Source organism: Neomonachus schauinslandi, chromosome 11 (assembly GCF_002201575.2).
Source record: "Neomonachus schauinslandi chromosome 11, ASM220157v2, whole genome shotgun sequence".
Classification (NCBI taxonomy): Eukaryota; Metazoa; Chordata; class Mammalia; order Carnivora; family Phocidae; genus Neomonachus; species Neomonachus schauinslandi.
This window is the reverse complement of record NC_058413.1, coordinates 21504309-21529930: the sequence shown is the minus strand read 5'-3', so window position 1 is coordinate 21529930 and position 25622 is coordinate 21504309. Positions and strand designations below refer to the sequence as shown.

The 25622-nt window shown below is 33.7% G+C and overlaps 1 pseudogene; it reads left to right on the top strand.

The window, feature by feature from the left end:
- LOC110575961 overlaps nt 1–19178 on the top strand; it is an 88590-nt pseudogene extending 69412 nt beyond the window's left edge.
- The last annotated feature ends 6444 nt before the right edge of the window (nt 19179–25622 follow it).

Below are 25622 nucleotides of genomic sequence, written 5' to 3'. Positions count from 1 at the left end.
AATAATGACAGTCATCATCCATATTGCAATGGCTCTTCTACTGCTTGCTGAAATAATCCCTCCAGGATTTCCGAGACTCCTGGTGGATATTACACAAGAGCTAATTAACACTTGTGGCTCACTTGAGTTACCATGAGGCATAATTTATTTATTGTTTGCTTGTGTGGCTTTGATCTTTTCTCCCTGTGTACCACACCATCTCTTGACTCTGCTGAATTTTCATACATCACTACAGATTCTTATGACATATCTGACACCAATGCTTCTCTGTCTGGGCAGTAGTTCCCTCACCCTGGGCACTGTTGGTGAATTGGCTCAAACCCTCTGCCACTCTCTATGTTGGACATTGTTGCTCTATGTTCCAAGTATTGCTCTCCAGCCAGACCCCACACCAATAGAGAGCTTCTAGGTGTCAAGTTTGAGTGGTATTCTGTGGTGTTGAGGAAGTAGAATATGCCTCTGATTTTGCTTCTACATTTCATTAAAGGGGCAACATCGAATTGCTCCTTGAATATCAGTCTTATAAAGTTTTCAGAAAAAAAATTATTGCTTTTACTCATACTCCATTCTTGCTAGAACTCAGCAGAAGTCTATGGGCTGTTGATAGTGAAAGAAGTAATTACCTATGCTATACAAAAAAAAATTTTTTTCAACCCTGTATTATGACATCTTGTTCCAGGTCCAATATTATATGGGATTGCAGTTCAGAGTGTTGATTCTCAGCCTTATTGACTGTATTTCAACACTGGCTCCACAACATAATTGTTGAGTGATCTTTGGCAAGTTACTCAATTTCCATGGGCCTCACATTCCATATAACTAAAATCAATATTATAATGGTACCACCAATGGTACCATTAAATTGGCTAGCATGATTACATGAGCAGCATTTAAAATGGGCATTATGAAACACTCAATGGGTTTTAGTTATTATTTTTCCTTTAAGATATGTTCTCACCTCATACAAATTGATGTGAATTAGATTTGCTCCATCCGTTTGCCAGACATGACCAGATATGTCCTAATAGTAGGTTTGGACACACGTATCTCTAATCTTTCAGTACCTAGCAGCTAGCATGTATTAAGTGCTCAGGAGATTTTTGTTGAATACATGATAAGTACAGATAGAAGCATCAAAATGTGCAGAAAGAATATAGGTCATTAATAAATACACAGTAGTGATTTTAGTAGCAGAAAGACAGGAGAGGTGTATCCTGTCTGGTAATAAGCAAGGTGCTTTGTTGGTGCTCAATAAACATTTCCTGGGGCACCTGGGTGGCTCAGTTGTTTAAGCATCTGCCTCTGGCTCAGGTCATGATTTCAGGGTCCTGGCATTGAGCCCAGTGTGGGGCTCCCAGCTCAGAGGGGAGTCTGCTTCTCCTTTTTCCTCTGCCACCCCCCCCCCCCCATTTAACTGTCCTCTGTAGTATGTTCCTTTTACTAATCCCATTTTGTGGGAAGAACTGAGGCAGAGAAAGTGTAAACAATCTGTCCAAAAAGGTACAGCTAAAATGAGGCAGTGTGCAGAATGACATGTTGACAATCTGAACATGAAAGCATGGTCTTAATTACATTCTTTCATTCTTTCTTTTTTAAAATATTACATTCTTAGCAAAAGGAAAATGTAAATGGACGGAGGAGAATTTAACAAGGGTGCAGATGCTCTTGTGTCAACATGTCTGCATTTGTTACCAGAGGCCTTGTTAGCTAAATGATTATTGGCATCTGCATAACTTTCTGTGCCTCAGTTTCCTAACTTATCAAAAAGGGACAAACATGATATATATGTCCTAGGTTGTTACGAGGGTTAAACAGGGAAAAAAATGTACAGCACAAATTCAGTGCCTGGCACATAGGAATTGCTTTACTAAATAGCTGCAATTATCATTATTTTCCTTGTGCTTGATTTTATTTTTACTTATATTTCTTATTTAAATAACTTATTTGCTTAAAGACAAAGTGAAAAGTTGAAATCGCATTTATGACCCATATTTATTTTAAATGTTACCCATTCAAATTAGTTCTAAAATAGTTTGATGGGTAAAAATATAAGGTTCAGTTCTTTGGAATGTGAACTTATCTGAAACTTTTCATTATCTAATTATTTTGGAGAAGGGGGGCTCTATTCAACTCTAATAGACACAAGTGTAACAAGAGAAGAAATACAGACATACTGCTCAGGTACTGTTTGCTTTTGAAAGAGCTAGAAAAATAAAACAGATTCTTCCAAGAAACCTTTGTGTGAGAATAATAGCAAAGCCCTAAGATGTCTCTCGTTATGGTCATGAATATTCCTACAATGGCACCTTGTATGCATAAAACACATTTTGTGAAACAGACTTAAAATATAAATAATATCTTTTCTTCTGTGAATTACACAGAACAAGAGAATGTTAATTATCTGTTGTGAAGTACTTTGATCATTTCTCTGTACATCATAGACAGCAGTGAAGATGCCAACCTGCAACAAATAATTCAAGATACTTTCTGGTTTTGAGCAGTAGGGCAATTGTTCCGAGATGTTCTGAATGTGGTCTGCAAAAATAATCAGTTCTTTCATGAAAGATCATAATTATTTCTGGGCTACAACTGGGAAATTGTACCATAATTAATATTTTTTGAAAATATAAGTTCACATACACTTATAGAGTTTTATATAAGTAGATGTTCCTATTTAAATTCTAAATTGAGAACTATTTTTTAAAAACTGCAAGTCCTTTTTAAGCCTGCAATTAAGAGTTCTCATTATACATAATCATCAAGGTCTCCACAATCACAGTCTTCTAAAATTTGTATATAAATATATATGTTTTCTTAGCACTCTGTTCACATCATTAGTTGTCAGTTGTATTCACTACTTTTCTCCTATTCCCCTAAGAGCACCTCAGGGAAAGGAGCCTGTTTTTTAATTCTAAGACCTATTCCTTTGTTTGGCATTTGAGGTGTGCAATAGCTATTGAAATGAACTCAACAATGTTACAATTAGTTAATTTTTGTACAATAGTAAAGTTATAAAAATTGAGGAAAATATACTTCTTTAAAATACTAAACATTTTTCATGATATTACTATATATATTTATATTTGTACTACATTTATATATATATTTAATCAATATATAGTTACTAAAATTAGGTATGTTCTGGAAGCTGATGTCATCCTATGTCTTGATCAAGACATGGCTAATCTTTCATATTATTGATCTGATAGTTTTTTTAAAATGATTTTATTTATTTATAAGAAAAAAGAGAGAGAGTGAACGAGCACAAGCAGGGGGAGCTGCAGGCAGAGGGAGAAGCAGGCTCCCCACTGAACAAGGGAGTCCAATGTGGGGCAAGATACCAGGACCCTGGGATCATGGCTTGAACCAAAGGCAGATGCTTAACTGACTGAGCCCCCAGGCATCCCTAATCTGATAGTTTTAATGGTAAATATTCCAAAAACATTTTCCAAAATATTTTTTATCTCTAAAGGTATGGACAGCCTCCCTGATGAGCAGGAGGAACTTTTGGATGAATAAATATATCAGCTAATTTAAAGTAGTGATAAGTGATACAAAAAAAGAACAAAACAAAGTAAGGAAACAGAGAGTGGTGGAATTGTGATGGGTTTTCTATTTTGTATAAGGTAGTCAAGGAAGGCCTCTGTGAGGAGGTGATATTTAAGTGGAGCCCTGAAGGAAGAGAAGAAAAGAGGGGAGTCATGTGGGTAGGAAGAAGAACATTCTAGTGTAGGGAAATACTAGTGCAAGTCTCTGAGGCAGGAAAGAACTAGATGTGTTTTAAGGAATTGCAGGAAGGTCCATGTGATCCAAGCAGAGTAAGCATAGCTGAAGCAGGAGTGTATGATGGAAATTAAGTCAATGAGGCCTTGCAACCTGAATTAGGAAGTTGATTCTTTTCTAACAGTGATGCAAACAACCAGAAAATTTTGAATATTGGAGTGGTATGATCTTCTCTAAGGTTTTAAAAGATGACTCTGATGGCTACATAGAGGCTGGACCAGATTAGAACTAAACAGACAATTAAGGTTGTCACTGAAGGACCATGTCAGAAATGATGGCAGCTTGGACTGGGATGATAATGGCAACAATGAAGACAAGTGGTTGAATTCAATACATCCTTTGATTTTTCAAGTCATATGTACTGGGTTTCAGATGAGAATGAAAATAAAAAAAATCAAGGATGACGTCTAGTTTTGAACAACTGAGTAAGTGGTGAATGTTGAGATAGAGAAAAACAGAGTTGGTTTATGCTAGAAAGTAGAGTTATGTGTTGGACATGTTAAGATCACTTAATAGAAATGTTTACAGATACTTAGTTGTCAAGTTCTTAGTTGTAAGGTTCTATAGCATATCAGGCTATATGCTTGAGAATCAACTATAATAAAACTGGATAGAATCACACAGAAGGAAGATCTAAATACAAAAGTAAGGTGGTTGCAGAACTGAGCATGGGCTACTCTGGCATTTAGGAATAAGAAGAGAGACTCTAACAAAAAAGATGAAGAAAAAGTAGCAAAGGATGGAGGAGAAAAACACATCTAAGAGACGCATATAGTAAGCCAAGTGAAAAAAAAAAAGAATTTTAAGAACAATGCCATCAAATTTATCAAATACTACTAAGAGATACAATAAGAACTAAGAATTGATCATTAAATTTTTCAAGTGGTTATTATTGGTGATCTTTACAATAGTGAGTGATAGTGGAAATATTCATTGAGCAGAACAAAATACAAGGTGATTAAGTAGATCTAGAAAATATTAAATATCCCATTCATAGTTTTCATAAAAAGGAAAATATATAAATGAAACTATAGAGGAGAAATGTAGTCAATAAAGATGTTTTGTTGAATTTTGTTTTCTATGATTATGTGTTTTCTAAAATTGGCATTTGCTGAAAATTGGATTTTCTTTCATCAGTACCATGAATACAGGATTTTCCTTCTGCTCTACATGTTAGCATCCTTAGAAATAGCTCACTCTATACTTTGTCACTGCCTGGCAATTTCTCTCAATATCACAACTTCTCTAACTCCTACATATATCTACCAAGAATTACCTTTCCCTTCCACCTCTGTGAAGCACCCTTTCGTCATTCTCTACTAGGTCAAGATGCACTTTTATTTTTTTTTTTGGTAGTTTTTTTTTTTTTCTGTCTTTATTACATATGGCATTTTATAATTAGCTACTTGCTGACATGTTCACAATATACAGATCGTAATTCTATGAGCTTCAGGGTCAAATTTCTTGTGTTCAAGTTCTAGTTCTGATATTACCATTTGTGACATCTTTAGCAAGTGTCTTATCCCTTCTAAACCCCCTTTTTCACATATGCAAAATAAGAAAAAATGATCATAAGCATATTCCAAACTTGTTTTGACAATTCCAAGACAAAGGCATTGGCACAATTTAAATTTCAATAAATGCTGACTTTGATTATTTTATATTTGTGCTCTATTATATTATTATGTAAACTTAGTTCCCCAAATCACTGGATAATGCTTTTTATTCAACAAATGATAATTGAATTGAAATAATAATTAATTGAAAATTTGCCCTCATTTATTCAACAAGTATCATTTGAGTGTTTATATCTTCCACTCATTGTTCTAGACACTTGATGTAGGTCAATGAATAACAACAACATGACAAACAAACAAACAAACAAAAACCTGTGGCTTTGCTAGAGTATCAGCAAGTAATTTATATAAAGAATGTAATCACTTATCTATAATTTCCAAACCCTAAATATCAAATACTGGAAAACTGATGCAAATCATGATAAAACTAAAGTAAGCTTCTTTGCATAATTATTTATCCCACAATTGCAGGGTGCTAGAGTTGTATATAATGTACAATATGTAACCATATTACCTTAGAATGTTTAAGAAATTTTGAATTCTAAATTATATCTGGCCCCAAGGATTGTAGTTAATGAATGTGGACTTGTAATATCTAGCCTTCACCTGAGTCCATTTATTAGTAGCTGTTGTTTTTAAAAAAATTTATTAGAATGTTCATTTAAAATTTTCCATTCTGTAGATACATAGCAAAGACTTTTGTGGCAAAAGAACCATCTGTGTGAGCTTTACTTTTGACTTTTTTAAACTTAGAAATTATGGTTGATGCACAAAAAATGTGGTATGTGTTTTAGATTTCAGAAAGCATTTATAGAAGATTTTTATTAGAACAAAAATCATAAGCCAGTTTTTTTCGGGACATTTGAGTAAGATTGTATACAACAATATTCCTTTATGGGTCCACTTTTTGGAAAATAAATGTTCTTAACACAAAATAAGCATTCTGGTGTAGAGTGGAATTGAAAAGGATTCCATACGGAAAAGATTTACTGTAGAAATTAGAGAACACCCAAAGTGACAATGGGCTGCTATCCTAACCCAGCCACAATTTTTATTCACATAACTCAAGTTGTGAAGAAGGTCTTACTTTTCCTTACAGCGCTAAAAAAGAGTTTGCCACCTGCGTCTCACCACATATCTGTAAATAACAGATTGCACCAATTATGTTAGTGTTCTGTTGCTGTGCATTAAAATAAAATGCAGCAGTGGGAAAGATTTATAGGCAAATTCCTCTTTTAGAATTCTAAAGCTGATAAGCAGAGAGGTATGAATTATTAAACTGAATAGAAGCTTTATAGAAAGGCTTGTAATCAAGCTTTGCTTGCACAAAACAAGAAACCTGTGACTAATTTCAAATAATGTTTTTGCCTAACAAAATGGGACATTTAAAGGTCAACTTTATAATGAAAATCTGATTTCAAGGAAAGGAAACCCTTTCTTTAGTCTTATATTTCACTTAGAATAGACATTATATTGAATAAAATAAAGCACAGTGTCACTGCTAGAAGTTAAATGTTTCTGATGGTTTACAATGACTTTAAATATATGCTAGGTTGTAATTGAAAAAAAGCCTCAAGTTTAAAAATTCAAATTGTAAGTTAAGGTAGTCAAAGTTAGATAAATACCAGTTTTTATTTTAACTTTGATTTAAAAAATACAAACTTCCAGACAATTGTGCTCTTATCTTAGTATGATTACCCCCTCTTCTCTTCAACTTTCTCCTAGGGAAAATAAGTTGAGATAGTTAATTAATAATGGGGATAAAAAAAAGGAACTCAGAGCAGTCTGAGATTTCATAGCTTTGAGGACTACATTAGATATATTTATTAAGGAAAAACTTCCCTCTTTTTTTTTTTTTATCAATGCTACAACTTAATTCTCTTTTTAATCTAATATGTGGAACAGATAGAATATTAATTATTTTTTAAAGAACTCACTTAAAAAAAAAATCTCCTCTTCCATTTCTGATTTCAGAAATGAAAGAGATGTTACAATTGATACAACATTCAAAAGATAATAGGCGGTCTTATATGCCAACAACTTGGACAATTGTACACACATAAATTGGACAACCTAGAAGAAATGAGTAAATTCCTAGAAACATACAGTCTCCCAAAACTGAATCATGATGAAATAGAAAATTTGAATAGACCAATTACTAGGAAAGAGATTGAATCAGTAATCAAAAACTTCCCAACAAACAAAAGTCCAGGACCAGATGGTTTCACTAGTGAATTATAACAAACATTCAAAGAAGAATTAAAATACCAGTCCTTCCCAAACTTTTCCAAAAAATAGGAGAGGAACTCTTCCAAACTCATTTTTTGGGATGAGGATGCTACCAAAAAAGAGAATTACAGGCCAATATCACTAATGAACATAGATGCAAAAATCCTCAACAAAATATTAGCGAACTGAATTTGAAAATACATTGAAAGGATCATACACCATGGTCAAATAGGATTTATTTCAAGGATGCAAGGGTGGTTCAACATCCATAAATCAGTCATTGTGATACATATAAATAAAATGAAAGATAAAAAAGGATATGAGCATCCCAATAGATGCAGAAAAAGCATTTGATAAAATTCAACATCCATTTATGATAAAAAACTCTTAATAAAATGGGTATAAAGGGAATGTACCTACACATAATTGAGGCCATATATGACAAACCCACATCATATTCAACATCATACTCTTCAGTAAAAAGCTGAAAGCTTTTCCTCTAAGATCAGGAAAAAGACAAAGATACCATTCTTGCCACTTTATTCAACCTAGTATTGGAAGTCTTAGCCAGAGCAATAAGGGATGAAAAATAAATAAATAATAGGCATCCAGAATGGAAAGGAAGACATAAAACTATCACTATTTGCAGAAAACCCTAAACACTCCATCAAAAAACTAATATTAGAACTAAGAAATGAATTCAGTAAAGTTGCAGGATACAAAATCAACATAAAAAAAATTGCATTTCTATACATTAGTAATAAACTATCAGAAAGAGAAATTAATAAAACAATCTCATTTATGATTGCATTGAAGAGAAAAAAAAGTCTAGGAATAAATTTAACTTATGAGATGAAAGACCTGTATATTGAAAACAGCAAGACATTAAAGAAAGAAATTTAAGAAAAATAAATGGAAAGATACTCCATGCTCATGGATTGGAAAAATTAATATTGTTCAAGTGTTCATACTACATAATTAATGAAATCCCTATCAAAATTCCAGTGGCATCTTTCATAGAAATAGAACATCCTAAAATTTGTATGGAACCATAAAAAAACAGAATAACCAAAGAAATCTTGAGAAAGAAGAACAAAGCTGGAGGCATCATGCTCCCTAATTTCAAAATACACTAAAAAGCTATAGTAATTGAAAAAATAGGGTATTGGCATAAAAACAGATACATAGATCAATGGAAAAGAATAGAAAGCCTGGAAATAAACCCATGCATGCATGGTTAATTAACTTATGACTAAGGAGCCAAGAATATACAATGGGGAAAGAAAGTCTTTTCAATAAATGGGAAATTAGACAGCCACATGCTAAAGAATGAAACTTGACCACTATTTTATAACATACAAAAAATTAACTCAAAATGGATTAAAAACTTGAACATAAGACCTTACACCATAAAACAGAAGTGAAACAGAGAAACAGAAGAAGAAAACAGAGGTGGTAAACTGTTTGAAATAGGTTTGGCAATGATTTTTTTTTTTTAATCTGACACCAAGAACAAAAGCAACGAAAGCAAAAATAAAAAATTAGGACTACGTCAAACTAAAAATATTCTGTACAGCAAAGGAAAACAACAAAATGAAAACACAACTTAGTGGGGCACCTGGGTGGCTCAGATGGTTAAGCGTCTGCCTTTGGCTCAGGTCATGATCCTAGGGTCCTGGGATTGAGCCCCACATCGGGCTCCTGGCTCAGCAGGGAGCCTGCTTCTCCCTCTGCCTCTCTCCCTGCTCATGCTCTCTCTCTCTCTCTGTATCTTTGTGTCTCAAATGAATAAATAAAATCTTTAAAAAAAATTTAAAAAAAAGAAAAAAAAAGAAAACACAACTTACTGAATGGGAGAAAATATTTACTAATCATATATCTGATAAAGGGCTAATAACTAAAATATATTTTAAAAAACTCATATAGCTCAATGGCAAAAGAAAAAACAAAACATTCTGATTAAAAATTGAACAGAAGATCTAAACAGACATTTTCCCAAAGAAGACATACAGATAGCCAAAAGGTGCATGATAAGATGCTCAACATCATTAATTATCAGGAGAAGGCAAATCAAAACCATGATGAGCTACCATCTCACACCTTTTAAAATGGCTATTAACAAAAAGACAAGAAATAACACATGTTGACAAGGATGTGGAAAAAAAACAATCCTTCTGCACTATTGGAAATGTAAATTGTTGCAACCACTATGGAAAACAATATGGAGGTCCCTTGAAAAATTAAAAATAGAACTACTGTATGGTCCAGCGATTTCACTTCTAGGTATTTACCCAAAGAATACAAAAAGACTATAATTTGAAAAGATATATGCACCCATACATTTATTGCAGTATTATTTACAATAGCCAAGATATGAAAGCAACCTAAGTGTCCATTAATAAATGGATAAAGTAATATATATATATATATTTATATAGATAGATATAAATTTTCTTATGTCTGAAGAATTCACATTATATATATATATATATATATATATCTGTGTGTGTGTATGTGTATATACTCAATCATATATGTGCATACACACAGTGAAATATTACTCAGCCATAAAAAGAATGAAATCTTGCCATTTGCAACAACATGAATGGATCTACAGGGTATAATGCTAAGGGAAATAAGTCAGTGAGAGAAAGACAAATACCATCTGATTTCACTCATATGTGGAACTTAAGAAACAAAATAAATGAACAAAGAAAAAGAGACACAAACCAAGAAAAAGCCTCTTAACTATAGAGAACAAACTGATGGTTACCTGAGGAGAGGTGGGTGGGGGGTTGGGTGAAATAGGTGAAGGAAAAAAAAAAAAGAGTATACTTAACATGATGAGCGCTGAGTAATGAATAGAATTGTTGAATCACTATATTGTACACCTGAAACTAGTACAATACTGTAGGTTAACTATACTGGAATTAACATAAAAATAAAAAATAAAAAAAATAAATGTCTTTCTTCCACACAGAATATATTTGTTCTTTATCTTTAAATTTATGATAGAGTATTTTGGTTGTTTACATTTGGTTGTTTAGGTTTACAATTAACATCTTTCTGTTTATTTTCTCACATATTCTATGTTCTTTCCTTTCCTTTTTCTACTGAAGTATCATAATTTTCTCATTTTTCTCAACTATTAGGTTGTTTATTATAAAATATTTTCCTGTTTGTTTAATGGTAATCCTAAAAATGTACAATATGTGCTCTTGACTATCTTCTTATATAAATGAGTACCGTTATCACTTCCGAGACAATCTGTGTGTGTGTGTGTGAGAGAGAGAGAGAGAGAGCAAGCGCGTGTGGAGGGGCAGAGGGAGAGGGAGAGAGAGAATCTTAAGCAGGCTCCATGTTCAGCACGGAGCCGAAGCAGGGCTCGATCCCATGACCCTGAGATCATGACCTGAGCCAAAATCAACAGTTGGATGCTTAAATGACTGAGCCACTCAGGGGCCCCAATTTTATAACATTTGAACACATACCGCTTTTTACTTCCTCCTGCCTTTGGTGTTACTATTTTCATGCATTTTATTTCTACATTTATTTTGAACTCCATAGAACATTATGATTATTTTTTCTACAGCCAATATTCATTTAGATTTACCATTAGTTACCCTTAGTTACCATTAAACCTACCACAGTTATCATTACTTTCTCTTCCTTTCTACATTTCCATGAGTCAATCTGGCATAATTTTTCTTATGTCTGAAGAATTCACATTAGTATTATTTTAGTGTGGGATTGTTGGTGATGAATTTTATCTCTTCATTTTGTTGATTAGGAACATTTCTATTTGTCTTCACCTGTGAATAATATTTTCACTTGGAACAGAATTCTAGGTAGGTAGTTATTTTACATCAGCTTTTCAACCGTGTAATTTTTCCCTTTTTGATAATTGGTAAGCTAACCACTATGCTGTTGCTCAATCAAAGATAATGCATCTCCCACCCCGCACTGTTGCTTTTAAAATATTCTTTTGGTCTTTTATTTTTAGTAGTTTTACTACAATGCACATGGGTTTGGTTTTCTTTGTATTTACCCTAAGTGGAATTTGCTGTGCTGCTTGACTGTGTGGCTTGTGGCTTCATGTCTTTCATCAATGTAAAAAAAAAAAAAAAAAATTGTAGCCATTATCTTTTTGAACATCAATTCCTCTTCTGGTAATTCTTTTGCTAAGTTACATATTTTTACAATTTCTTTTATGTCTCTTGCACTTCTGTCTGAATCTTTGTCTTTCTTTCATTTTTTGTTTTGTTTTGTTTTCTTTCTCTGTGTTTCAGTCTGGATAATTTCTACTAACATGTTTCAGTTCACCAGTCAGCTCTCCAGTTTTTCCAGTATGCTCCTAAACTCATCCATAATTTCTTAATTTCACAGTATTCATCTATTCAGTTCTAAAATTACTGTTTGAGATACATACACAGACACACACACACACACATTCCAGTAATCTGGTGAAGTTCTCCATCTTGTCATTAATTTTGACATATTAATCACATGTATCTTAAAGTTCATGGCTGAAAACTTCAGTATCTGGGCTACCTTAAAACTGTTTCTGTTATCAATTGTTTTTCCTAGTCCTTTTCTTAGATTGTCTGCTAGTATTTCACTGTGTGTTGGGCACTGTGTTATAAAACATGATAGAGGCTTTGGATATCTTCCTCCAGAGAACATTCACCCAATCCTATCTCAGGCTTCTTTCTGCAGTAGAAGAAGATCACCTTCGGCCACAATCAACTATGTTAATTGGAAGCTGCTTGTTTATCATACATTTAATGCTTGATCTATTTCAGGCTTACCCCTTTCCAACTTGCCAGGTCCTGAACTCCAATTTATTTTCAGAAAATCTAAATATTCAGCATTGTGAGATTGTCAAAAGCCCCATGAAACACGCTACCTACTTTCCACTAGGATTTTTAGCATCTGTCTCAGTGTATAATAAGAACTGGAAAATAATGTGAGGAGAAAGCCAGGCAATGTCATGTTCAACCTTCTTTGTACAGCTCTTCTCTTGAGGATCTTGGTGATGCAAGTTTTGTCTGCTGAGGCAGCCAGGCCAAATTTCATTTTTCTCTCCCTATTTTATGAAATTGCTGAATGCTGTACAGTTTCTCTGTATCACATTGGTTGTCCTCTACCAAACTTTTTAGCCACTCACACTGTGCCATGTCAGACTTAAAAAGGGGTTCCAAGGAAAAAAGTGACGTGGGTTGTTTGGGTTCATCTCAATAAATTTCCCCTGTTTCAAAAGTTATGGCACCTCCTATCTCAGATGCCTCAGGAGCACTTGCTGCCTTCACATGTACGTATCTTTTTTGTTTTATTTTGTTTTGTATTTTTCCAACTTTTCTTATAACAGAAACCTTGGAATATTCTAGCTCTTGGTTTGGATGGCATATTCAAAATTTATTTTTACATATATAAATAACTAAGGAATCTTCAGAGAGTGTCATGCATGTTGTGTCATTAATTTGTAATTATGACTAGTCCAATCTGTGCAACTAAACTTCAAGACAAAAAGTAAAATGAATTAGATGACAAGTGACATCTATACTTTAACCCAGCCTCCTAATTATAGCAGGCAGGGCTTTGAGGTTTAATCACTGCCATCCTAACAATCACAGAGGGCACGTAGTATTTGTATATGTTGTATAATTGCAGAGTTTTAAAATTAAGGGTAGCCCTGATTAGAAGAGCTAGAATACAGCTCATATGTCCCCCAAAAGCATGCAATAAACCACACTCTCTTTACTATTTTACCAATAGTAAAGGCAGGCCTGTGATTAGAGTCCTATAGCTTCATATGAAATCAATGTCCACTTCCTCTAGAAAGAATTCAATTTGTGTGCCAATCTCATGAATTTAAGAATCGATCAGGACATTCTAGTGAATGAAGAATGAGCCTCTCTCTCCTCCTTTTCCCCCATAAGCAAACACTGCAAAAAGCTTTGAAAAATGACATTAGAAGAAAGAAACTTGGATGATTGTCCCATGCTTTGCATAGTTAAGGATTTGTTTACTATGAAACATTCACAGCTTTCCATATGTGTACCCAACAGACATTTCAGTATGTTTTAACTTTGGAAGATGTAAAATGACCAAAACTACTAGATATTCAGGAGGACTTTCAAGTGAAATTGTACTTTAATAATAACTATATCATTTAGATATATGACATGTTAGAACATTTATGTAAGAGACATAAGCTTATGGAATCTAAAAATATTCTTGATACTCAGTACCCCAAAGTATAAAAGCAAAATCCCTTCTACCTTTTGTAACTAGAGTAAATGAAAGTGACTGTGTAGAAGAATGATAAAAGTCAGTGCAGAAGCACTGTTACCTCCTTATTTATCAATATTAAGCTCATGAATATTATAACTTTTTATCCACCAGTCAAAAACTTGGAGGAGAATAGTGAGTTATATCATCAATGAGCTAAAATGACAGTGTACACAGACACATATGTACATGTAATCAGTAAAAATATATAATTTCATAAGACAAACTATAGGATTCTATATCACATTAAGAGAAAAATGATATTATTCTTAAACTACTTACCTAATATTATATTTTGGCTTATATATGAAAATTTTAAGTGGAACTTCTTAATATACTTTGAGACATATTTTATCAGAAATATTGTAAATGCTGTAAAAATGTTGGATAAGAGTAGTTTAGGGCTTAAAAAACAAAAGATCACTTCATACCAATTGGATATTTAATTTTCCCATAAATTGTTGGCAATTTTGCATTTATACTTAGTTTGGAAACAAATATTTCTAGCTCCAAGTGGAATAGCGTGCTAAAACAACAAGATAATCTGTATTTTTTTAAAAAAATAAATACTCCTTTATAGGTTTGATGCCAAAGCACTTTGTTAAGGTGTTTTTTGTTTTTGCTTTTGTTTTTGTTTTTAAGAAGGGCAAAACCTCTCAGATTTCTAAAGCCTTTGTTGTACTTTCTAGGGAATTTTTTTTTTTTTTGGTACCACTTTTTTGTTGGAAGTTGATCCACTAGAATGCTATCTAGCCATCAAATCCATGAAATTAACAATTTTAATCTCTTGATTACTAAAAATAAGGACCTTATGCAATTATTGAGTGAATTGTTATTAATTAACCTCCCCTTCCCTTGTATTCCCACTGGATTCTTTTAAATCTATATTCTAATAACTAATAATTTCAGCTTCCATCTACTTCCATTGGATTAAAAGCTCCACAAAGGTAGTAACAGTACCTCTGAGCTTTACACAGAGTAGTTGCTCATTATACATTTATGGGATTTAATTAATCAATATTTTTGTTATAATTCAGGTTGGCTAACCTAAAGAAACAGTTGATATAATCACAAGAACACAAAGGCTTTTCAAATTCCAATGTGAATTAATCCCAAATGATTTCCATCAACACAGATTCATGAAGTACTCTGAAATTCTTAGAGGAAAGGCTTCCTCAACTTTTACATTTATATACTTGTCCCTTACAAGTTCTGCTATATGAGGCTCTGGGTCTCTGATTATGGGTTTGGGAAGAGAGCTACTGAATTATTGCTAAGTATCATTGAATTCATATGCAAAATCTGTGGACTAAATATGATTTTAACCATATTACTATTTTTTTAAAGTGTCAAACAATGAAAAATATATTTATTGAGCCATGCATTATTACATGGTTGCATAATTAACTTATTTAATTTCATTTAGAGAGATGGTTACTTTGATTAATAAAATACATGCTCTTCTAACTGGTTTCACAGAACTTTTGGATCATTATTTTTTCTATTGATGGATATTGAAATAATATAAATGACTTTAAATAATATGCATGACAATAAGAAGGGAATCTCATGTTCAAAATATTGAAAAGTACTAGAAATGCCCGATGGCTGCTATACAATTTGAGATACATGTACTATTTCTTTCAAAGAAATTCATTTTTTAAACTTTTTTAATGTAAATTCAATTAATTAATATATAACGTATTATCAGTTTCAGAGGTAGAGCTCATTGATTCATCAGTCTTATATAATACCCAGTCTAATATAAGACCGAGTGTTCATTACATCACGTGCTCTGCTTAATGTCCAAGAAATTCATTTCCTAAAGCCTAAATCGCTATGTTGCAGTCTTTTATCCCTAAAAATACAGCTGAGTAGATGCCATAAACTAAGTTAAATAATTACCAAGAAGAAAAACTTCAGTTAGTGGGCACCTTCTAGAATAAACCAGGTTGTTTTTTTCTTTTCTATATCCCAAGACAATAAGAAATCCAAACAAATATACATCTTTAGGTAATAGTTACCCTAAATTAGAAGCTTTAAGTTTAGACTCCATTTGGTATGTCCTGATTTCTTAAGGTAACTATGTATCAGTTAAAACTTATCCATCTTCCAAGCAGAAACTGTTTCAAAGATTTTTTATTCTTAGGTAAGTAGTGCATGAATCACTAATTACAAAGCATTTCTCAGCTTTCCCACTTAGTTTCATCTTGTGAGGAGATTAATAGCCCTCCTTGAGACAACAGCTGCTTTCTATTTATCAAAGAGAAGCCAGTGGCTGGCAGCTCTCCTAGAGGACTAAGGGAAGATCGTCCATGGACTTAACTGCATGGTTCATAACCTGGATGTGGAGACAAAACAAGGAGCTTCAGATGCTGGGGATTCCTGGAAGATTGTGATTGATTTTTCCCACTAGCCTAATATACCCATCATATCTTTAATTGCATGCTGCTCATTCTATTTTCTGTGTTTATGATCTAAAGCCACAGCAATCCTTTGGACAGTTGTGCCTCATGTTGCTTTCCTGAGAAACCATATCTAAGTAGTCTAGGAACTGGTTTTATTGTTTTTTAGCAGTGTCTTTCATCTTCCCTAATGTTTTAAAAAAGAAATTAATTCTTCATTCTCAAGATTATGCAATCTTAAAAACAGTGAACATTGGAGAAATAATTTAAACTATATTCTACAGTCAACTTTTTTTAAAGATTTTATTTATTATTTGAGAGAGAAAGTGAGCGAGAGAGAGAGAGCACAAACAGTGGGAGCGGCAGACAGAGGGAGAGGGAGAAGCAGGCTCCCCGCTGAGCAGGGAGCCTGATGTGGGACTCAATCCCAGGACTCTGGGATCATGACCTGAGCTGAAGGCAGACGCTTGACTGAGACACCCAGGCGCCCCTCTAGAGTCAACTTCTTGCTTGAAATTTAGCTCTAATGCTTGTGCTATAATCATTTTGAAATATATTTGTTAAAAAGAAATTCATGAGACGATTCTGGGAAGATGGTACAGTAGGAAGCATCAGGGATCTGTCACCCCACCTAGACAAAATTTACATGGCAAAATCTGTCTGATGTAAGGAACTCTAAAGTCTACTGAAGGATTGCAACCTCCAGGGGAAAACTGCTTAGTAAATTGTGGTTAATTTGGGGGAATTTAGGCTCAGCACAATGACAGTTACCCATCATCCCCTCACCCCCACCCCCGCCAGCCAGGTCTCTGCAGACAGCCTACAACAATATGAATGAATGAATGAATGAATGAATGGACAAAAAAAAAAAGAGACCTAAAATGGCATAACTTAGGTTAAGGCCCCAAGTCAGTAAACTAAGACTTAGTACCTAACTTGACTGCAGTTTCAACCTCCCAGAAATGTAACCTCTGACCTGTCAACATGGGAATTTCCTGGTCAGCGTTAGGAAATTACTGATAATTAGTGATAAACCCCTTAGCGCAACTGTGCCTAAAACAACACATTCTTTGTTAATAACTTCCTTTTTTTCACTTCCTCTCTACCTTAAAAACCCTTTCCTTTTCTGTAGCCCTTTGGAGCTCCCCTCCACTTGCTGCCTGATTCATGCATCATTTAATAAAGTTAATTACATCTTTAAAATTTATTCGGTTGAATTTTTTTTAACAGTATATACTTGGGCAATTATAAAATGTAATCCCTATGGTAACCACAAGAAAAGGGTTTTCATAGGAAAGAATTTACATAAGGACAAAGATTTTTTAAGCAGATAGATCCAAACTTGTTGCAAGTTTTTAAGTGGATAGATCCTTGCAGATAGATCCCAAGATTATTTGGGATATATATGTCAACCCTTTGGCAATTTTTTTCAATGCCCTCCTCATTGGTGAATCCTGAATGTGAATATCTTACATTCTTCCACTACAACCAGTTAAGTATCATTTTCTCAATTTTTTTTTTTTTCTGGTAGGAATTCCCAACACAAAGTTTCCCCAGTCAGCAAAGAGGGCAGTTATAGAACACAACATTTAAGTTGTTTGGGTGCAAAATCAAAGCACACTTCCTCTCTGCTTCTAAAGTAGAAATGAAGTTTCTCCAGTGCTGAATGTTACATCCTCATGTTATTGGGAAATTAATTCTGAATTTGCCAGAGGGACTAAAAATACAGTTAACAGGAAAAACCTGGTAAGTAGCCTTCGTAACTCAAAGATTCAAAAAATTAACCCAGGCAAAAAGGTTTGAGCGGGCTTAAAATTTCAATAGATTTCTTACATGCTAAAATGTAATAATCAGAGAGTAGAACATAAGGGAATTGAAAGACACTATTAGGACTATGTAATACAACTTGGGGTTCAACCATCATATACTGGCATATACATAAAAGTGGAAAATGGAAGTCAAAGCTAAGACTTACTAAAACACATAAACAGGAATTCAAAAGCTACCTAGGAGCCAGCTCTCCGAGTGTCACCAGCACCAAGATCTCCCCCATGACAATGTCTTCCATTAAGATTGAATGTGTTTGGCGCCTGGGTGGCTCAGATGGTTAAGCGTCTGCCTTCGGCTCAGGTCATGATCCCAGGGTCCTGGGATCGAGTCCCACATCGGGCTCCCGGCTCGGCGGGGAGCCTGCTTCTCCCTCTGACCCTCTCCCCTCTCATGCTGTTTCTCTCTCACTCGCTCTCTAAAAAATAAATAAATAAAATCTTAAAAAAAAAAAAAAAGATTGAATGTGTTTTGCTGGAGAACTGCTGGTGCTGTGAGTCTCCAGTATGGAAGGAATCGTCCAACCCTCCGCTCTTCTTAGATATTCTTGCAAAATGTTTGCCAGTGGGATTCACTCAGCAAGCAAGTGCAGCAAGTGACTGTGGATGCCCGCATTAGTTCTGTGGCCCTTCACCAGTCAGGAGGCGATGCAGGTCGCCACCGTTGGAAAAAATTCTGCACTTTGAACTGGGAAGATCAGTCTGCAGTTGTCCCAGCAACAGTAGATAAAGACAAGAAAAACAACGGAATCAATGACAGGAGGGTAGATCCCGCTGGGAGATACTTTGGGGGCACCACGTCTGAGGAAAGAGCCCCAGCATTCTGTAGCCCCACCAGGAGTCTCTGTACTCCCCCTCTCCTGACCACCACGAGGACAAGTACTTTGACTAGGTGGACATCTCCAATGGATTGGATTGGACCCTGGACAACAAAAATCTTTTGTTACATGGACAGTCTCTCCTACTCTCTGGATGCCTTTGACTATGACCTGCAGATGGGGAAGATCTGTATATGCCTTCTTATTATTCCTCTTAATACTGCTGGTATTTTTTTCATATGTATGTAACTAGTAAGCTGCCTCTTCCTCAACTCCTATGAAAAGGTTCTTACTTGTTGAATAGATAACTGTATGATGTAAAAAAAAAAAAAAAAGCTACCTAGCCATAGAACTCAATCTGGATGTTAATTACAATTTGGAAGAAAATTTTTAATTTTAAAAGATTTTAGGCATAGCTATATATTATCCATTTAATAATACGGAATGCTGTTTCCTAAAAACCAAAGAGAAAATATAAGAAGATAATACAAAGAAGTTTTTCTTTACCTCTATTCTTTACAGTAGATGTGTTATAGTTCTGTCATCCTACAATCACATCAGAATAACTCCAGACTGAAATTACACATACATATCTGCTCCTACAGTAAAAGTTAATAACATTATTGTATAAAGTCTCGTATATGGAGGGCTTGCATCAGAAAGTCAAGAAAAACACACTCTCTATGTCATTCATATAACTCTTGGAAATATGCAAAAACACTATTCATGGAAAGCAATATCAAATAAGGTATACATTTTCATAGATTCCATCTGTTTTATCATATATCTTTGATGGTGAGTATTTGAAATTCAATTCTACCTGATTTATCTGCTATAATAATATATATTCAATGTCATTTTAAATTTTGCTTGGAATTATATAGTAGGATATGAGTTTCCTGGTCTTGGGATACAGCTATATTGACAGATATTAATAATCAATATATAAAATCTTTTTCTATGAAATAATTTGAGTTCATTTTTTTAAAAAAAGATTTTAAATGAGAATAACTCATATGTTATAATAAAAAAGAAATATTGGCTGTGTGCTGTCTGATAAAGGAAAACTCTGTCCCAAACTAATTCTAGACCCTGTCTGCTAGTGCAGAATTAGCTTTGTAACCACTAGCCTCGGACCCTGTTCCCACATTGACTGGGCAGTACTACATTGAGTTAGGCTTCTGTTATTGCTCTAGGCTAAGGCAAAATTGGGAGAAATTGTAATAATATCACCTTGTGAATGAGACAGCATTATACTTTAGAGATTAGTAAACATAGCTCCCCAAAACTTAAATGACTTATTTGAAGATAATCAGTTTTAGCTTTGAAACAAAATAATTTTATTTCAAGCTTTATTATAGTTGCCTTTTGCAATTGCAGTTGTAGACAGTAGAACATAAAATTTTAACTCATTCTAGTTCTTTTGTAAAATGTTTGTGGGAAATGTAAATACATTTGTAAAAATTCATTAAAATTTCATGTATTCAAATCTTCCTATCATAAGATAGAAAGTTTCACTTAAATAATATATGTATTGTAGAATATTTTCTAATTTTCTTTTTTCTTTTCATTGTCAGGGCATAATTTTATCATTGAATCTATTGTAATGTGTTCTTCATTAAATTACAGTGTGCAGAGTGGTCAAAAGCTTTCTTTCCAGAGCACTACACTGAGCAATTCTTTCCTAGAATTCTAATTTAGAAATACAAAGGGTAGTGGATCAGTAATTCAGAAAGAAGTCTCTGAGAATATATTTTTCAAGTTTATCCTACTGAGAGAAAATTTCATGAGTTACTAGCATGCCATGTTTGGACCTAATTGGAATTAAGAAAATAATTTCTAAGAGGAACATATAAGTTTCTTCACTTCTTTGCTTTTGTTTCTCTGAAGGGAGTGTTTTTGTATGTAGACATGAAGTCAACTGATCCCTGTCATTTGATTCAGTTTGAGCCCCTCAGTCATGAGCAATGTCCACTGAACTGCAGATTTTCATCAGAGAACAAGGCCACCCGTGAAGACAAAGCATGATGAATAGTTTGGCATTGTTACCCTGATGAGGAGCTGAACTTGGCAGTGGTGGGACCGAAATTAGTATAAAATCCATAGCTCATCTTTCATTAAATATCATTCCTCATGGGTCACAGCTTTGCCCAGATGTTTGGCAGCTAAGTGATATTCAAAACAAGCTCTTATCTTTAGCAAATATGAAGTAACCCATATAAAACTTTTACAAACAGAATTGCAGGTTATTTTTCTTTCTTTTTTTCCTTTCTTTTAGTACTGAGCTCCTTAAATAACTCCACTTTAATATTACCAATTACATGACTTGTGGCACATGATTTTAACTTTCTTGGTTTTTATACAACAAAAACAGAAGGTCTTGCAAATAGATTCCATTATACTTGAAGTGGCCTTTACTTAATAATTTTTTAACAACAAATTCTAAGAAGAAAGTACTTACATGGCTTCCATAAAATTGTTCTGGTTGATCTATCCTCAATGGTACCCTCTATTTACCTTCTAAATGCATCCTAGAGAAATAAAATTGCGACAATTTTATTTTGTCTGTGTGTGTGTATGTGTGTGTGTGTGTGTGTGTGTATTCCTTTCTAAAATCATCTTCGTGAGTAGTCCAATCTTAAAATGTAATTAGAATTCTGGAATATATCTGCACAGTGTTCTACTACAACTTGTATGGTGAATCCATTTCTTCAACTCTTTAGGATAATGCATGTATTTTTCCTTTGTTTCAAACAAAAAATGTAAATATGATAAAAGTACTGTTTCAAATACCAGTACTACAAGTTAAAGAAATAGTTTTTACTGCTATAATTTTGGAGTCTATTATTTATAAATTGCCAAAATTTTTTCTCATATATGTTCACTTATTCTTCCCAATTCCTACCTCCCCCCCCCAAACTAATAAAGCAGAGCTAGTTAAAATCTTGGCTAATCAAAAGAAATATGCTTCAATCCATAACCAGGAAATCAAGCTTCTTTCACCAAATTCAACTGAGATGATATGCCAATACAACATGAATAATCATTTGCTATCCCAATTTTTCTTCTCAAACTATTATTTCCATTACAAGTTCTATACATTTGAGTTAATCTCTTAATGATGAAAAACCCATAGAGAGGTTAGGAAAGTTTCTAATAGAGAATAATACTTTTGCCCAAAACTATAACTCTGAGTTAGGGATTAATTTTAGATTTGGATTTAGTAAACTTCTCTGTGTATAGACCAGTGTTCGAAGTTAAAAACATATATATATATATGTACAAAAATATTTTTTTACTGTTCAATACATATGATACATCATGCTAAATACTACTGAAGATGCAAGCAGAGACCAACAATGATCCTAACTCGAGGAGGGGGAGGAAATGCTTTAGAGACTGTGGTCACAACTTTATTGAGCATGTGATCAATTTATAGGTTCAGTCTAGCATTTTAAAAATACAAAATAAGAGTTTCTTGGTGGCTCAGTCTTTTAAGCATCCCAGTTCTGATTTTTGCTAAGGTCATGATCTCAGGGTCATGAGATCAAGCTCTGGATGGGGCTCCTCAGTGGGCATAGAGCCTGCTTGGGATTCCCTCTCTCCTTCTCCCTCTGCCCCCCACCCCCGTGCACACTTTCTCTCTCTCTCTCTTTCAAAAAATTATATATATATATATATATATATTATTATACACACATACCTATATAAAATAGAGTAAGATAGTATATATTAGGATACCAGGTTATATGACAAAACAGATGGAGGAAAATAAAAGAGATTGGGATAGGATAGAAGAGATGAGTGTAATGGTGGAAGGTTAGAATGGAATACAACAGAATAGAATCAAATGTATTAGAGCAGCTTGAATGATAAAGGTAAGGATAAGCATATATACATTGGATAACTCTATAAAACGTATTCTTTACTGAAAGTACCAGTCAAAAGAGTTTGGAAGCTACCACTGTGGGTAAAAATAAATAAATACAAGTAATCATAATATAAATAAGAAAGTGTTAACAGTTTTAAAAAGTTGACATACAGAAATTCAGAGATGGGAAGAAATTTCTTCACTTAGGAAAATGTGAAGATTATTCCAATAAGTCTGTAGCATTTTTGTGACATAGAAAAGACTTTCTTCAGAGAATAAAGGGGAAGATGCAGGGAGATGGCTGGGATGAGATAGGAGGTGATGGCTCTGTGAATACTTCTTAGAAAGAGGGTTTTTTTCCCCTATAAACATCAATAATAGTACATATATAATATATATCTAGTTAGATATAGGTAATTGTATCTATAATTAACTATATGTAATTTATATATTATAGATATATAATAATATAATAAAATATGTTATCTATATATAAAATAAATATCAATTATTTGATAAAATTTGTACTTCTTTAAATTTTAGGTCCACTTTAAAATAATAAGGTTATTGCTAAAAATAACTCTGACTTTTCCATTCCTAGCATGTCAAAGATAGCATCATAGGTACTTTCTGTCATCCAACCTGTGTAAAATATCACGAGGTAGATGTGCTTGTTGTTCCCACTTCAGAGGATGAAAATGAACTCTGAGAGGGTAGGGAATTTACTTCTTGGTCATGCATGTAGTTTATGAGTGACTGAGCACAGATTTAACACCAGGCTGTTTTACTCCTGAGCTGCTGGTGTAGAAGAACCATCACTTATAATGAAATCTGACTAGAGGAAACTTTTCGCTAAATACATGCAGATGCTTCACTATGATGAAGTGTCTTTCAGGTATAAGAAAACTTTCAAATATGTGAGTGTTGCCTACACCATCTAAAACATCTCACAGTAACAAAATAATCTGCCCTTTTTTTCTTTCTTTCTTTCTCTTTCTTCGTTTCTTCCTTCCTTTCTTTCTTTCCTTTCTTTCTTCCTTCCTTCCTTCCTTCCTTCCTTTCTTTCTTTCTTTCTTTCTTTCTTTCTTTCTTTCTCTCTCTCTCTCTCTCTCTCTCTCTCTCTCTCTCTCTCTCTCCTTCCTTCCTTCCTTCCTTCCTTCCTTCCTTATGGGTTTTCCAAGTTGGTTCAAACCAATGTGAACTTTTTGAATCTGATCCAGTGATCCACAATGCATATAAAGAATAAAAGCTTACCCTCACTTTTCTCCAGATGGATTTCTGGATATGAGTTTCATCTCTTTTGGCACCAAATGCTAAAACCTCCAGTAATCACAATGCAGATGTGCAACAAGACAATTTTAGCTACAGCCTCATGCATAAAGTACAGCTCAATTTGTATGAAAAAGAGTTTGAAAGAAACATATTGGGATGCTTATCTATTTACATTTTAATGAGATATGGGTCTGGGGCTATATTTTCTATTATATGGAACTAGTTTCCTTGCAAAGCATTGTGAATACTGCTGACATTTTGCCTTAGTGGCTCTCAATCATTTAAATATAACATTTGAGCTTACATAATCTTCCAACATATTTAATTTTGTTCTGAAGTTCACAAAATTAGCCCCTAGAGCTTAAGTGCAACGTGTAAATAAGTGTTTTACAAAATGCCAGAAAGAAACGATCAATGCCAATAGAATGAGAGAGTATTTTAAGAATTTTTATAACTATTTACAGAGCAGTTGGTAAAGAGCAGCCTGATGGTAACCCAGTCTTTTCTCTTGCATTATGTTCCTTGAATCTGGGGGAAATTTAAAATGATGATGTCTTTAATATTTTAATATGCTCCACTCCAGTTACAGCCTTTATTTTTTCTTCAAAGTGATGTAAACCTATGAAATCCCCTTTCATCTAATCATGTTTCACTTTACTAGCTAACATTTAACAATTTAAACAACAATATATGTAATATGCATCTGCACAACTTCCCCATGGTAGTTGAAGCCTTACTATGTGCTCTCTCTTCATTACTTCTTCCTCATACCTCCCAGAGAAATTCACAGTCTTGAATTAGGTGCTTATCATTACCTGAATATCTTTATAATTTTCTTATCTATATCGTTTTGAATGTTTTAGCATTATCTTTAAACAGTGTAGTATTTTATACATGCATATATTCCTATATATATATATAAAATTGTAACTTACCTTGTGTTTTTAAGCAATTAATTTCTAGGATCTATCCATATTGAAACATGCAGTTTTAATTTACTTATTCTAATCAATGTATGGTATATCATTGCAAGAATATTCCTGATATTATTGAGTTGTTCTCTTTTTGATGAGAAATGACTTTTTTCTCTAGTTTTTTAGTAATGCTAATGGACATTCATATTAGCAAATAAAGTGGAATTGCTAATTTGAAGAATATGATAATCTACAAATTAGTTAGATATTGTTATATATTGGTGCTAAGTGGGGTGCTGTTGTAACAATACCAAAAAAATGTGGAAATAGCTTTGAAATTGGTTAATATGTAGGGCCTAGAAGACCTTAGACCATAATTACAAAAAAAAAAAAAAAAAAGCCTAGATTGCCTTGACTAGTCTGTTAGTAGAAATATGGAGGTTGAAGACTATTGGTGAGGGCTCAGAATGAAATAATGATCATGGTAGATAAAACTTATGTAATGTATGGATGTTGAAGGCATTCTCAGTGATGGGCTCAGATGGACCCATCTATCTTCCTCTCTCTCTCTTTCTTAGTTATCTGGTTGTAATTAATATAATCACAACATTCCTTATTAGAGGGAATGGACACACA